At 39.5% G+C, this 13,994-nt stretch overlaps 1 protein-coding gene across 2 annotated transcripts in view; it reads left to right on the forward strand.

Moving 5' to 3' along the window:
* LOC104917567 (short transient receptor potential channel 4) overlaps nucleotides 1-13,994 on the forward strand; it is a 78,264-nt gene that overhangs the window by 32,410 nt on the left and 31,860 nt on the right. The window contains exons 1-2 of one of the 2 annotated variants that reach the window (XM_031552060.1): nucleotides 6,099-6,209; nucleotides 8,280-8,359. The exons of the other annotated variant lie outside the window; for it this stretch is intronic. The gene's annotated coding sequence lies outside the window, so the exon portion shown is untranslated. Of the gene's footprint in view, nucleotides 1-6,098; nucleotides 6,210-8,279; nucleotides 8,360-13,994 lie in introns of those variants that run through there. 2 annotated transcript variants of the gene reach the window in all.

Consider the following 13,994-nt stretch of genomic DNA (forward strand, 5'->3'; position numbering starts at 1 on the left):
CTCAGCCTTCCAGCCACTCTTTCCCAAGCCTGTAGTATTTGGTCTTGTTAAGCCTCATACAGTTGGCCTCAACCCATTAATCCAGCCTTGCCATCCCTCCATAGGGCCTTCCTACCCTCAGGCAGATCAGTGCTTCCTCCCAGCTTAGTGTCATCTGCCAACTTACTGAGGATGCACTCAATACCCTTGTCCAGATCATCAACAAAGATATTAAACAGGGTACGCTCCAATTCTGACCCCTGGGGAATGGCATTATTGACCAGTTGACAGCCTGATTTATCTCCATATCACCACACTCTGGGCCCAGCCATCCAGCCAGTTTTTTACACAGTGAAGAGTATGCCTGTCCAAGCCCTGAGCTTCCAGCTTATCCAGGAGAATACTGTGGGAGACAGTATCAAAGGCTTTGCTGAAGTCTAGGCAGACTAATTCCACAGCCTTTCCCTCATCCATTCAGTGGGTTGCTTGATCATTGGAGGTGAGTTTTGTCAAACAGGACCTGTCTTTCATGAACCTGCGTTGGCTAGATCCAACCCCCTAGTCTCATCAAGTGAGGTGACTTGATTACTTGTAGAGAAGTAGAGCTGGTCACAAGCCAATCCAGCTCTTAACTACTGTCTTCTCACCTGGCACAAATTAAAGTTTGAAAGATAGGCTGCTAACAGTTTTCTCAGGACAGCTGGCTTGATTTCCTTATACTTACTATTTTTAGGTTGGATGTCAGGGGGAAGTTCTTTACAGAGAGAGTGGTGAGGTGCTGGAACAGGCTGCCCAGAAAGGTTGTGGATGCCCCATCTCTGGAGGCCCATTCAAGGCCAGATTGGATGGGGCCCTGGGCAGGCCTGGTCTAGTACTAAATGGGGAGGTTGGTGTCCCTGCCTGTGGCAAGGGGGTTGGAGTTTCATGATCCTTGAGGTTCCTTCCAACCCAGGCCATTCTGCGACTCTGTGATTCTGTGATTTAGTTCAGTCTGTTATTTTTGTTTTCATTGATGGAGAGGTGTGGATGAACTGAAAAGTTAATTGAAGAATTATGAAGGTAACGGTAAGGTTAAAAACCTTCCTTGATGACACTACTGAAGATGCTTTATGTTGCCACCTCTGAAAATACAACAGCAACAAATCGTAAAAAACATTGTTCATTGTTCCCTAGCAAAAGGACTCATATAACCAGCATATCCCAAGTCTTTCTAGTTAATTGATGGCGTACATAAATAGTTAGGTGGAATGGTTGTCAATAAGCAGGCAGTTGACAACATGTACTTAAGTAGGTCATTATGATTATAAATAGAAGTAATAGGATGAAAGTTAGCAAAGTAAAATATAAGCTTAATATCTCAAAAGCCTTTTTAATACTGAACTGTGTTGGCCTGTGAAACTTTTCCCTCTGGTGTTGAAATACTTGCATATGTATTCATCATTTATATTCTGTGGTGTTTTGCCTTTCTAATGTAGTAGAAAATCATGTATCTATGAAAATTATTGGGAAATCTTGCTACCTCTGAGATAATCCTGTCAGTGTATAACTCTAACAGGGCAAATACTGAACCAAGTATCATAGATCAGGAGCAACCAGATGGCAGCCCAGAAGGGCTCTGACGTCTGCTCAAATGTGGTGTAACAAGGTACCAAACTGTGGGATGATGACACCCTGTTGCCTGATAGCACTTCGTGTCAAGCAAAAACTTTACTTGCCCGCAAAGTGCCTGCAACAGCTTTGTGTATGCCAAAAGATAACTGCTAATGTATCATCTCTTACTTTCTCAGATACAGATTAAACAGAAGGCATTCTTGACTTCATTATCAGCAGCAACAAGTACATGGTAAACTCCAGCTCATACAGTGAGGTGCAAGTACCCATCCATGCCAATATGTTACTGTCTTTGAAGACAATCTTTGCTGGCCTTCTAACATCAGCAAGAAAAGACATGTTGGTTTCCAGCCCTTTGACCTACTATATGGCTTTTTATAGACTACACTGGCAGGGAGCACTTTGGCAGTAGCACCCTTGTCATTGCAACTGCTTTGTTGTGCATCGTGTATTCCTTCTTCCTCAGTGAACTTCTAAACTCAGTGTATTCCTTGGCTGTTCTCAGTGAGTAACGTGGAAGAGTGTACCTGCTGAGAAAGTACTGCCTGCCATGACTTTTCCCGGCTCCATTTCAGGGACTTCTTCTTTCCCTACTCATATTTTATGTCTAACTACTATTAAGTTTAGGTAAGCAGCCATGTTGTAAATCTTTGAACTACTGATATGACAATCAGACCTGTTATCAGCAGCACTGATTCTTGGACAGCATGCACACATGCAGTGCCAGAAAAATGCCTTGTCTGTCATTCCAGAAGGGCATGAGTCCCTAGTGGTCTTGTTTCATGCTTGTTAGTCCTTTGTGAACATCTCTGACACCCTAATGTACCATCTTATGACTCTAGACACCACTGTTCAGGCAAGTGAATTCTGCTCAGAAGGTGGGATTTGGCTCCAGACCTACACAGGATCTATATACAGGTGTCCGTAAGCATGAAAGTGTAGCTTGGAGAGTTTTGCAGCTGAACTAATATGAGTAGAATCACTTTGTAAGTGCTGCTATTTGCACTGAATGAAATTGTGGTTAAGTGGCCTAAAGATAGGCATCTAATGCCATCTGAGATCTGCCTTACACCTATAACCAAAGAAGCATATACTTATTTCAGCCAGTCTCCAGGGGTGTCTCAGGCACGTAAGATATCCGAAAGATCATCAGATTCTTTGTTTAGCAAAATTAATGCCATCCTGGCTATCCCCTGACAACATAGGTTATTTAGGGACTTACCTCAAATGCTAGTGTCTACATTTAGACAGTTAATACAGGTGTCTTAACCCTGAGCTGAATCCCACCCACAGTTTTACTCTCCAAAAAGTAGTCAAAGGACATGAGATTGCCAGAAGGAACTTGCCAGCAAATGATTGTAAAATATATGCAGCACTTTGACATAGCTCTCATCCAAACAGTTGGTTGTTTCTCAGAAATAAATATGAATATACTTTTAGAGTCCCCTGACATGAGCTGCGATTCTCAGCTCTGTGTAATTTGTGATATTCAGATGGACACATTCTGTTGCTTGATCCACTGCCCATTTTGTGTGTATGTGTGTTACAAATTCACTTCTGTCCTAGTGCTGCCAGCTAAACCACTGCTAAAAGTGGTGAACATTTTCTGCTCTTACTGATCTCCACAATTTGCAGAATCAAGCTACCCTCGTTCATTCAAACAGAATAATTGTGTCTGACAAGAGAAGAATTTTATTACCAGCTGCTTTTTCTACCTTGGGGTTGACCTTATGTTTTCAGACAATTAGTTTGATTAAGTTCTTCCTGACATGCCACTGTGCGATAAGCAGTGGAACTACCCTGCACACGAGACATCCAAATTATACTGCCTTTAAATTGTCTAAGCAACTGAGTGTGATTATTCTAGAAAGTCTCTGACTTCTGAAAAGCAAAGTTGATGGGCTTTTTTACATGAGAATGGTTAAAACCTCTCCCAGCATTTCCTCTCTCAGCCAGAGTTGACTAAGCACTAAAGCAGAGCACAAAGCAGTGTCAGATTTATTTTCCCCTTTGTTCTAAGTAGTGAGTTTAGCAGAATGTGTGCTCTATGAACACGCTCCTTCTATGACTCTTAGAACTCTTTCTAGAATTCTATGAAGTTCTACAACTTTGTAGAACTCCTTCTGTGACTGGGTGACCAGATTGGTAGACGAGGGAAAGGCCGTTGATGTAGTTTACCTAGACTTCAGCAAAGCCTTTGACACAGTCTCTCACAGGCTTCTGCTGGGGAAACTGGCTTCCCGTGGCCTGGACAGGTATACTCTTCTTTGGGTAAGGAACTGGCTAGAGGGCTGTGCCCAACAGGTAGTGGTTAATGGAAGTAAGTCCAGCTGGTGAACTGTTACAAGTGGTGTCCCCCAGGGGTCGGCACTGGGGCCCATCATGTTTGGTATCTTTATTGATGACCTAGATGAAGGGATTGAGTGTACCCTCAACAAGTTTGCAGATGACACCAAGTTGGGAGGTAGTGTCGATCTTCCTAAGGGTAGGGAGGCACTTCAGAGGGATCTAGATAAGGTGGATTGCTGGGCTGAGGTGAATGAGATGAGGTTTAAGAAGCCCAAGTACTGGGTCCTGCACTTTGGCCACAGTAACTCCATGCAGCACTACAGGCTTGGGTATGAGCAGCTGGATGACTGTGAAGAGGAAGGGGACATGGGGGTATTGGCTGATACTTGGCTGAACATGAGCTGACAGTGTGCCCGGGTGGCCAAGAAGGCCAATGGCATCCTGGCTTGCATTAGAAATAGTGTGGCCAGCAGAAGCAGGGAGGTGATCTGTACTCAAATCTGGTGAGGTCGCACCTCAAGTATTGTGTTCAGTTTTGGGCCCCTCACTACAAGAAAGAAATTGAGACCCTGGAACGTGTCCAGGGAAGGGCAATAAAACTGGTGAGGGGTCTGGAGCACAAGTCTTATGAGCGACTGAGGGAGTTGGGATTGCTTAGTCTGGAGAAGAGAAGGCTCAGAGGAAATCTTATTGCACTCTACAACTGCCTGAAGGGAGGTTGTGATGAAGAGGGGTTTGATTTCTTCTCCCAGGCAACAAACAGGACCTGAGGAAATGGCGGCAAGTTGTACCAGAGGAGGTTTAGGTTAGACATGAGGAAGAATTTTTTCTCTCAGAGAGTGGTCAGGCACTGGAATGGTTGCCCAGGGAGGTGGTGGATTCACCGTCCCTGGCAGTGTTCAAGAGGCATCTGAATGAGGAGCTACGAGATATGGTTTAGTAGCTTGTAGCAATGGTAATGGGAGGGCGGTTGGTCTAGATGATCTTGCAAGTCGTTTCCAACCTTGCGATTCTATAATTCTATTATTCTATTATTCTATGCTATCCTCGGCATCTGATGGCCTTACATTTTTTTCCTGCAGTAAAACAATATTACTTTGAATTTTTTGATTCTTAATCCTTCCCAAAGGGAATCATCTTTTCATTCACCAGCCCTCACTTTAAATTGGCTGCTTTAAAGATAATTGCCCACTTTTTCCCACAGAACCCTGGTAAAACATATAAACTGTTTTTATAGTGGATGATGGCAGGTTAAAAATGATCATTTCTCAAGAGCACATCTGGAACTGTAGCTCTCAACGGAAAAAAAAATCATTACATAATTTTAGATTTCCTCAAATAGAAAACACCATTGTTGGTTAGAACATCAGTGCACTAACCCACTTCAGCACTGTTCGGTGTTCAGCATAGTTGGCTGCATGTACCATGTGGGGAAGCACAGGAGGGACTGATGAAGATCCCTGCAGAGAACACCAGGAGGCAGTTCGGTGATAGGGAAGTGATGGCTGGGGTGCATGTAGCTGAGATAAAATGTGCTAGCTCTGCTTTCAGGGAAGATGTTACTGTCAAGTCAGAATAATGTGTTCTTTATTTAGATAATGCACCCTAAGGGCATGGAATTCATAAGACAGTCGCTGTTAATTTTTTAGCATTTCTTTGCAGTTTCATTTGTGCTTTGCTCTTTTCTCTGAATACCTATCCTGGATACTTCTTTTCTTTCATCAAGTCCTGACGTCCTCTCTAATCAACTTCATGGACAATTTTCTCTATGGGTTTGCTTCTCTCTTTTGCAAGTTTTCCTGGCAACTAAAATTCATCTTGGCTTGGGTCTTCTTGGAACCTGAAGCCAACTTACTTTGTGTTAATCTCCCTGTGTTCCAAAAATCTGTGTAAACTCTTTCAGATGTGTTATGACTTTATTTTACAATTTTCTGAAAGTCTGCATTGACTTGAACGAAACCTGAAGAATGTCATTTTTAAAAAATCATTTTAAAATGTGCTGATATGAATTTTTAGGCCTGTGTTTTGAAATGGGTTTATGATTCATAGTATTGGCCTGATCTGACATTATCATGGCAGTTTAATAACTGAGAAGATGAAACAAGAAACGCTATGGATTGCATCTTAGCATATATTACTTTTACAAGATATTGGCTTTTTAGTGCATCGAACTGTTATTTTCGTATTAGTAATATTCCTTTGTTCCTTGTCTACAGGAATAAGTTTATTACAGAAGTTCAGTACCAAAATAGCATTATTTCAATTTCTCCTTATTTCCTGAAGTCAGAGATAAAGCTGAATTCCTTCCTAAGTGGAAAAAGACAATTCAGGTAATCTATCTATTTCTGTTAATGATAACTTTAATCTCTCCTTTAAAATGAATCCCAGAGTGACTCAGAAACTCAGAGTCAGAGATATTATTGTTTATAAAAATGCATCATGCAGTTGGGAAGTTAGAAAAGTTATTCTATAAGGAGATGTTTGAACAAGAAAAAGTGTCTACAAGAAATTTTAGACTGGAAATTCTATTTCTAAACAGGTGTATTCTGCAGAGATATTTTAATAGAAGCATGGATTTGAGAAACTAACTGCTTTCAAGATAAAGCATGACAATGTTGTAGTAGAAATATATAGCAGTATTTCTAAAAGCCTTTTTGGATTCATCAGTAGTTTTGCCTTTGGTTTATGTGGCTTATGCTCAGTGTCATGTACCATTTCATTTCTAGAAGAAAATTATGTTATTTGTAAATGGAAACTCCATCACTAGCAATTCTGTTTGAAATAAATCCCTACATTCAGTTAGTAACTGTGCAATGGTAGCATGCAGCAGACTACAGAGAGTATGGGATACACTTGCAGAATGATGATTATGTATCTGCATTTTAAGGTCATCCTGGAATGGAATGCCTAGGGAGGTGGTTAAGTCACCTTCCCCAGACGTGTTCAAGAAATGTTTAGATGTACTAAAGGACATGGTTTAACGGGAGAATGTTGGTGGTAGATAGACGGTTGGACTAGATGATCCTGAAGGTCTTTTCTAACCTTGGTGTTTCTGTGATTCTATGATTCTGTGATTCTCTTCTTAGAAAGCTAATTTTGAGGAAAAGTAGGTAGTATTTCATTTATATTGTACATATATATAGATATATATATCCCTTGTACATGTGCAAGCTTCTTTGATCTTTCAGGATCTTGCAGGGGATTTCCAGTGTCTACCAATGGTGCTTTAGCACTGTATCTGAAAGAGAATGAGTGCCACCACCTATGGTGTAGGTCATCACTTCTGCTATGAGCATTCATTCGTATTTAGAAGGGAATTAGAATTAGGAATAGGTTTCCTGTAAAGTGAACTCTTCCTGAACTCAGATCATCCCAGATCCTGGAGTTAGATTATTACTTTACATGATGTACAATACTGGCAGGCACCTACATATTCCTTGAAACATGAGATATCCCTAATCAAGGTAGGAACATGTCTTCTATCATCCACCTTCCTTTGGTTTTGACCAAATACCATGTCAGATTTGAAATTTCTTCTTTACAAAATGAACTTTCTGAACATCTTTGGTTCAGAAACTTCTTAACGTGCACATCTTCAGGCCTAGATTCAAACTGATTTAACTGACGTGTTTGTAGCACAACTCTCATTGTCTTTCTCCAATAATTTTAAAAGGACTCCAAGATAAATACGTTTCAGCTTAACAACTCCAGAACGCTGTCTAAATTTAGGTAGAGTGGGTCTAGGTGCAGCACCACTTAATGTAGTTAATATCTATAGTATTTATTCCTTACATTTGCTAGAATGAGATAGATTCACTTTATTGACTTGGAAAACTGTAAACACTATAAACTTCTCTTTTTGATGACTGATCTCTGTTTTGCCTCACTGACAAAAATGACAAAATGGAAGAAAAGAAGATTTCATAAATCAAAGAACAAAACAGTTGCTCAGTAAAGGAAAATGATGACAGGTATATTTAGAACGAACTTTTCAAGAATAAAGTTCATGTGGTTCACAGGGAGCATTTGACGTTCATAACTACAAGAGGTCATAGAGTCAAAGACTTACTGAGTACTAACAGATCCAAGAGCTATGTTATGCATGTAAGTAAAGAGAAAACTGACTAAAACTAAAGCACTGGATTGGGAACTGATTAATGCAAGTGGAAGAAAAAATATATCTTTTATTTATGTATACATCACAACAGAATTAAATACTTGCTTCATGAGGTTTCTTTTGTTTTTCTCCTGAGGTCAGTTATTTCACTAATGCAGGAAGGAAAGTACAGTTTAGACTAATCTATCAAGCAGAGCAATATACAAACATAAGCCTTATAAAAGAAAAAAAGGTCCTAGTGGCTTGTTTTTTTTTGTGGTCTTTTTTTTTCATAAACTGAAAGCTTGTTGACTGAAGACAGCTGAGGAGAACATGAGTTATCAGCTGATGGAAGATGATGACTGTGATACAGCTTTGAACAAGGTAACTGCTGTTCTAGAACTCTACCAAACAAATTATCTAAGCATGAAATAGGAAAATATTTAAGTAATTGTCTATGAAGGCATGGAAGTGTATCTTAAAGTAATGCACACACTTCAAGTTATTCAGAGAAGGTGGTATTGCAAAAGAAATAAACAAACATGAAAGGAGACTGAAAATTCAATTTGATAGCTTACTTGTAGACATGTATTACCCTTTGAATACCCAGGGTATTTGGGGTCTGACACAAGAGCTGACAAGAGTGTGTGTCCTTCCAGGGAAGTGGCTGTGCAACACCATGAGGCATTTAAGGTGATATCAGTGAATAGAAATTGGCTAAAGATAAAACTAAATTTGTGCAGCCTGGCAAAATGAAGTCTAAGAGAGAGACGGTTTTCTCTCCAAATATTCTGAAGAAAGGATAATCCTGAAAGCAATCTTCAACAGCTGAACTTGATTTAGAATTGAGAAAACAGTCCCATCAGAGAGATAATGTTCTGTTCCCCGCTGCTCACAGGAACAGCAGAGGAGAGGCTGGGTCAAGCCTAGGGATCCCAGTTACTACTAACAGGAAATCTGACTTGCTCTAAAAAAAAAAAATTGTCTGAGGGAGCTGCATGCAATAAAGAGGTTGGGCCTGCTGACACAGGTTCTTCTAGTTCAGGCTTCCCAGGAAGCAGTGCTGATTTTTTCTTGACCTGCCTGATGATGGAGTTCATATGAGATATTTGTGCTGGTCTTTACATCTGTGGCTCTACTACAACTTCTGAACTTTTTGACAGCTAAAATAATGTTTCAAAGAGTTCCTGGTAACCAAGTTTCATTTTACTGAAATATTCATAGCACTCCCTGTTCCCTCCAGCTTTTATCTGATTACCTTGCCAAGCAAGTATTCCCGTATAGAGAATTACGATTGCAGCTCTAAGATGGGCTAGTTTGTGTTTTGATAAACTTGTCCCCTTTTTGGCTCTAGGTGCAGGAAACATACCACAGATGCTTTTAAATGAAGTTGCCTACTCCCTCATTCCAGGGATAAATTTGAATTATTGCTGATAAGCTAGATAATTGGAAGCCTGCCCCAAATGAGCACATAATTAATCCTCTGTTGATTGGAAATCGTGACAGGACATATTTTCCACAGAGAAAATTTTTTACATCAATTATTGATTTCCTATTTCCATCTCTGTCAAATATAATTTTCCTGTAAATATACTGGAATTATTACGTGTTTGGGAGAGGAGTCATTGTTTAAGATAAAAGCCTTTACATAGTATTTCAGAGAGCAGATGATAAGTGTGTGTTTGGTAGCTATATTTATTGTTAGCATTTTTGGATAATCTGCTTTTAAAAGCTTAGTGTTATAATATGGTGACTTAAAATCTTCTGAATTTTTAATCCAAGAAAGAAAATATAAGTTTCTTACAAGGTACCAAAGTATTCTGTCAGTTTTCAAGCTTAGGTCATTACTGCTTGATAGAAGATCTGCAGAGCAGTATATTAGACGTGGCTGTATGAGGTAGGGTATCCACAGGAAAACTGTTTTCACCATTTAATGATGAGAATTCTCTTACTGTTATTCTCTGTTTTAACTTCTATTCTCATTTAGCAGGAAACTTTTAATCCTGAATTGTGATGATTAAGGGGCTGGAGCATCTCTATGATGAGAGCTGGGCCTGTTCAGCCTGGAGAAGACTGACAGGAGACCTTATTAATGCGTACAAGTATTTTGAGGGGGAGAATCCATCCACAGGATGGGTACACGCTGTTTTCTGTGAGGCCTAGCAACAGGATAAGAGTCAGTGGACTTAAACTGAAACATAGGAAGTTCCATCTCCATATGAGAAAAAAACTTTCACTGTGAGGGTGACAAAGCAGTGGAACAGGCTGCTCAGAGAGGTTGTGGAGTCTCCTTCTCTGGAGATGTTCAAAACTCATCTGGATGCAATCTAGGGTAAAATGCTGTAGGTGACCTTGCTTGGACTAGATGATCCCAGGTGGTCTCTTCCAACCTCAACCATTCTGTGATTCTGTGATTTGTGCATCTGCATAAGTCATAATTTCTCCATGCAGACAAATTTCTGAAAAGGAATGTTTCCTTGGATTCAAGCAGCCTTGTGTACATCACAGTATTCATTAGGGCTTGTTCTGTGCTATACATTTAAAGGTCCTGAGTGACATGAACCTGTCATTTTATGACTTCTGGTAAATAGAATTTGACAGAATTGTGGTTTTCTATTTTCTTCTTTGAAGTCTTTACTGCTGCAAGGGCAGAGGGGTTAGTTGCCACATGATAATATAAGTTCTTGAGAAATAAATTATGACTAGCTTTGTCAGACTTTTGTCCAGATAATGGTTTTGCTTTGGTGTTTTAACTAGCTAGATAACCAAATTATGAATTTGATTCATTTCAATCAAATTCTTTTATTGGAGCTTACAGCCAATGGAGAATGGTCTTTCCTAAAGCTGTGTAATAACATTTTTTGGAATCTGGTTTGATTGTGGAACATTGCCTGCTATTAAACATAATTGATTTGCTTTGATCTCAGTTTGATTTTGATTCATCATTATAATTCTTTCTGCATGAATTAGTGTGATATTATTAGTAGCTGAACTTAGGTGATGCTTTTCCAATTTTATTTTTTAATAAAATCTTTTAGTTAAATACATTAAAATGCACTGCCTCACATGCCTCTGAATAAGAAGAGGGCAAAACCATTAATGGCCTGAGTGGACACAGGCCAAAAAATTCTGAAGACTGACTAGTTTCTCATAACTAGTCTTCATTTTTTGCCTCCTTGCAAAGTACACATACCACTCTGACAGCAATAGCCAGTAATGAAATGCTTATGGGAATGCATACATTTGTACACAGATCTCTTTGCAACCAGCGTGCTATCAGTTCTAAACAATAGAAAGTGTCACAACTTAGTATAGCATAGCTTGTACATCTGAAAAATGACCCTCATTGGAGTATGTTTATTAGGATTTCTTTACTAAATGTATTTGGGCAGCCTTCCCACAACCTCCCATTTCTAGCCAAACTTCATTGTTCCTGGAACTTCTTCATGTGAAGCATGGGAAGATGTAGATCTGTGCGTAAATGCATCCTGAAGCACAGAAACATCACTGACACTTGTAGCGTAACTCCCACAAGAAGTGCTTCAGAAAAAGCCCTGCCCTGTCTTTCCCAAGCTATTCTGCCTCCCTTTCTCTCAAGTCAACTTTTACAGTCAGAGCCATGCTGCCAAGCCATCTCATTTTTCTCAGCAGAAATTGTGTACTTGCTTTTTCTCCCATGCTTTGGAGAGTTACATTAACATTGTCTATCCTTTCCCTAAGCAGGAGACAGTCCCCTTCCCATATATTCTGGGAAATGTTGACTGCACTTGTAAGAACTTTGCAGGATCACACTCAGAGAGCACAAGGTCAGCGCTACTGTTGAGAATGCTGGAAGAAGGTCTTCTGTGTAGCCAGATGACACTGAAGTACTTTGTCTTAAATATTATTTCTGTGTAATTCCTTAAATTTACCCACGAGAATAACCCCTGCCAAACAGGGAGATCAGCTCAAATGGTACAGCCACTCATTAAGATGACTCTCTCTATTACTGCTTTCTCTGTCCTCCCATCAAACTGGCTGTCTAGAACATGTAGGCTGTGCTGCCATCATCCATGGTCCATCATTTCAAAAAGCAAGTTTGTGCCAGTCCATTGAAGACAGTCCTCTCTTCTACGCTCTGTTTCAATATTCCCCTCTGAGCAGGAGCAAATAGTTCAGGATTCAGGTTTAATTCCTTATTTTCCTGAGGATCTTTGCATACTGCTGCCAAGTATGGTGTTCGGCTTTTTTTTGTTTGTTTGTCCACCTGGTTGGTTAGTCGGTTTCTGTTCAAGGAATTTCTAGTTTGAGTAAAACTGGAAAGATGAACAAATATATTATGTACTAGAATTATACTAATGTCTAATAGTATTTCTGTGTGCTTGTGGTGTTCTTTTATATCATGAGAGCAGTACTTAGTGAAATTATCTTCAGTTTTAGCTGTGAAGAAGTGAGTTCTGAATGCTTCTGTCTTTAACACTTACATGGGTTTGCAATAGCAAGTGCCTGGTCCCAAGTCATCCTACTCTGACACAATCCTTTACTCTGTACATCTCATTTCTAATACCACTTTTTTTCAGAAGCCACTTAATCCAGTCTCCTGGTATTTCTCAAGCTGATGACAGGCTTAACCTTAAATGTCACCGTTACAAGAGGAACCTGTCGTTCTCCACTGAAATCTGGGGTGGTGTCATTTCTAGAAGATGAAAGGTTTCTCTTATTTGGTGTGGCCTAAGCGAACACACAGAGCATCATTGCTATATATATGAAGCATTATTTTTTAAAACCAAAATATTCCTGTGAAATAGCAATAATACAGTGAAATGCAACGTTCATCACATTCCATGTCAGCATTTATATTCTCCTGGGACTCAATCTTTAAAGATTCTAATGTAAGAAGCTGGAAGAGTTCCATCTGTCATATATCTCTTGTGGCTCTGGAAATTAAGAACAACTTCTAGTTGATGTACTGTTTTGCTGATTGTGAACCCAGAATATATTTAAGCAGAAAACAAGACAGCCTGCTTCTCAACATCCACTGACAGCTGTATACTGTATCATGTTCTCTGCTTTACTGTAACTCAGTTACAGGGTACTTTAAGACAGAGGACAAATAAAAGATTTCACTCTATTCCAAATCAATCAACAGCCTCACAGAGAATGTACAACATGTTATGCTTTTTAGTTTATCTCCTGCATGTATGACTTCATGTTAAAGTCCAAATTGCTACATCTGCTATTGTTAGCTTTCAGGTCTGAAGCTGATTATAGAGCTAATAATGACAGATGACTTTCAGGAGACAACCTTGTATATAGTATTGTCAGATCTAAGAATTGTATAATAAATAGTGCTGGGAGACATGCATGGGCAGTGGATCTCCATTAGCTGTGCCTGACATTGTTACAGCAGTCCTTGGAATGGTCTTGGCTCCAGATAATTAAGGTCTTCCTGCACAATTTCCAGGCACAATTTGGGAGTTAGCATGGACCACAATTTATTCCCAGTAGATAGTTTTCATTCATCTATCCTATTTTTGGCCTGAGACTTTAACAGCTCATCCAGCTGACCTCAGTACTAGAAGCATGCTTAATTTACTTGTCTAAACATTCACTTATACACCAGTATTTGGACTGATACTGGGATCAGAAATCAATGGTTTATCTGCATTTCTTTTGTTCCTGTTCAAACCTAACAGTCTTCGTTGATAACTGAAATTGAAGGGACTTCATACTTCTTTTGGATTGAGGCTTTCAAGAGCTGGAATTTTGTTTTCAAAAATTCCCTTTGAAAATCATCTTTACTGTGTATCAGATAGGATTCTGTATCAGATTAAAGTTAGTCTGTCACAGATCTATTTTGGGAAGAAAATTTCATGCTTTCATTAATATAACAAATGTCAGAATCTCTCCTTTGCCTTGAAAAGTACATATAAAGTAGTTTCAGGAGATGACAGACAAATCCTTGAGTTACTCACTTGTCTGAACTGAAGGCTGTAGAGGTTTCTCAGAAGTGTTTATAGTTACTTCTTAGGAAGTTTCA

This window comes from Meleagris gallopavo, chromosome 1 (genome assembly GCF_000146605.3).
Source record: "Meleagris gallopavo isolate NT-WF06-2002-E0010 breed Aviagen turkey brand Nicholas breeding stock chromosome 1, Turkey_5.1, whole genome shotgun sequence".
NCBI lineage: Eukaryota > Metazoa > Chordata > Aves > Galliformes > Phasianidae > Meleagris > Meleagris gallopavo.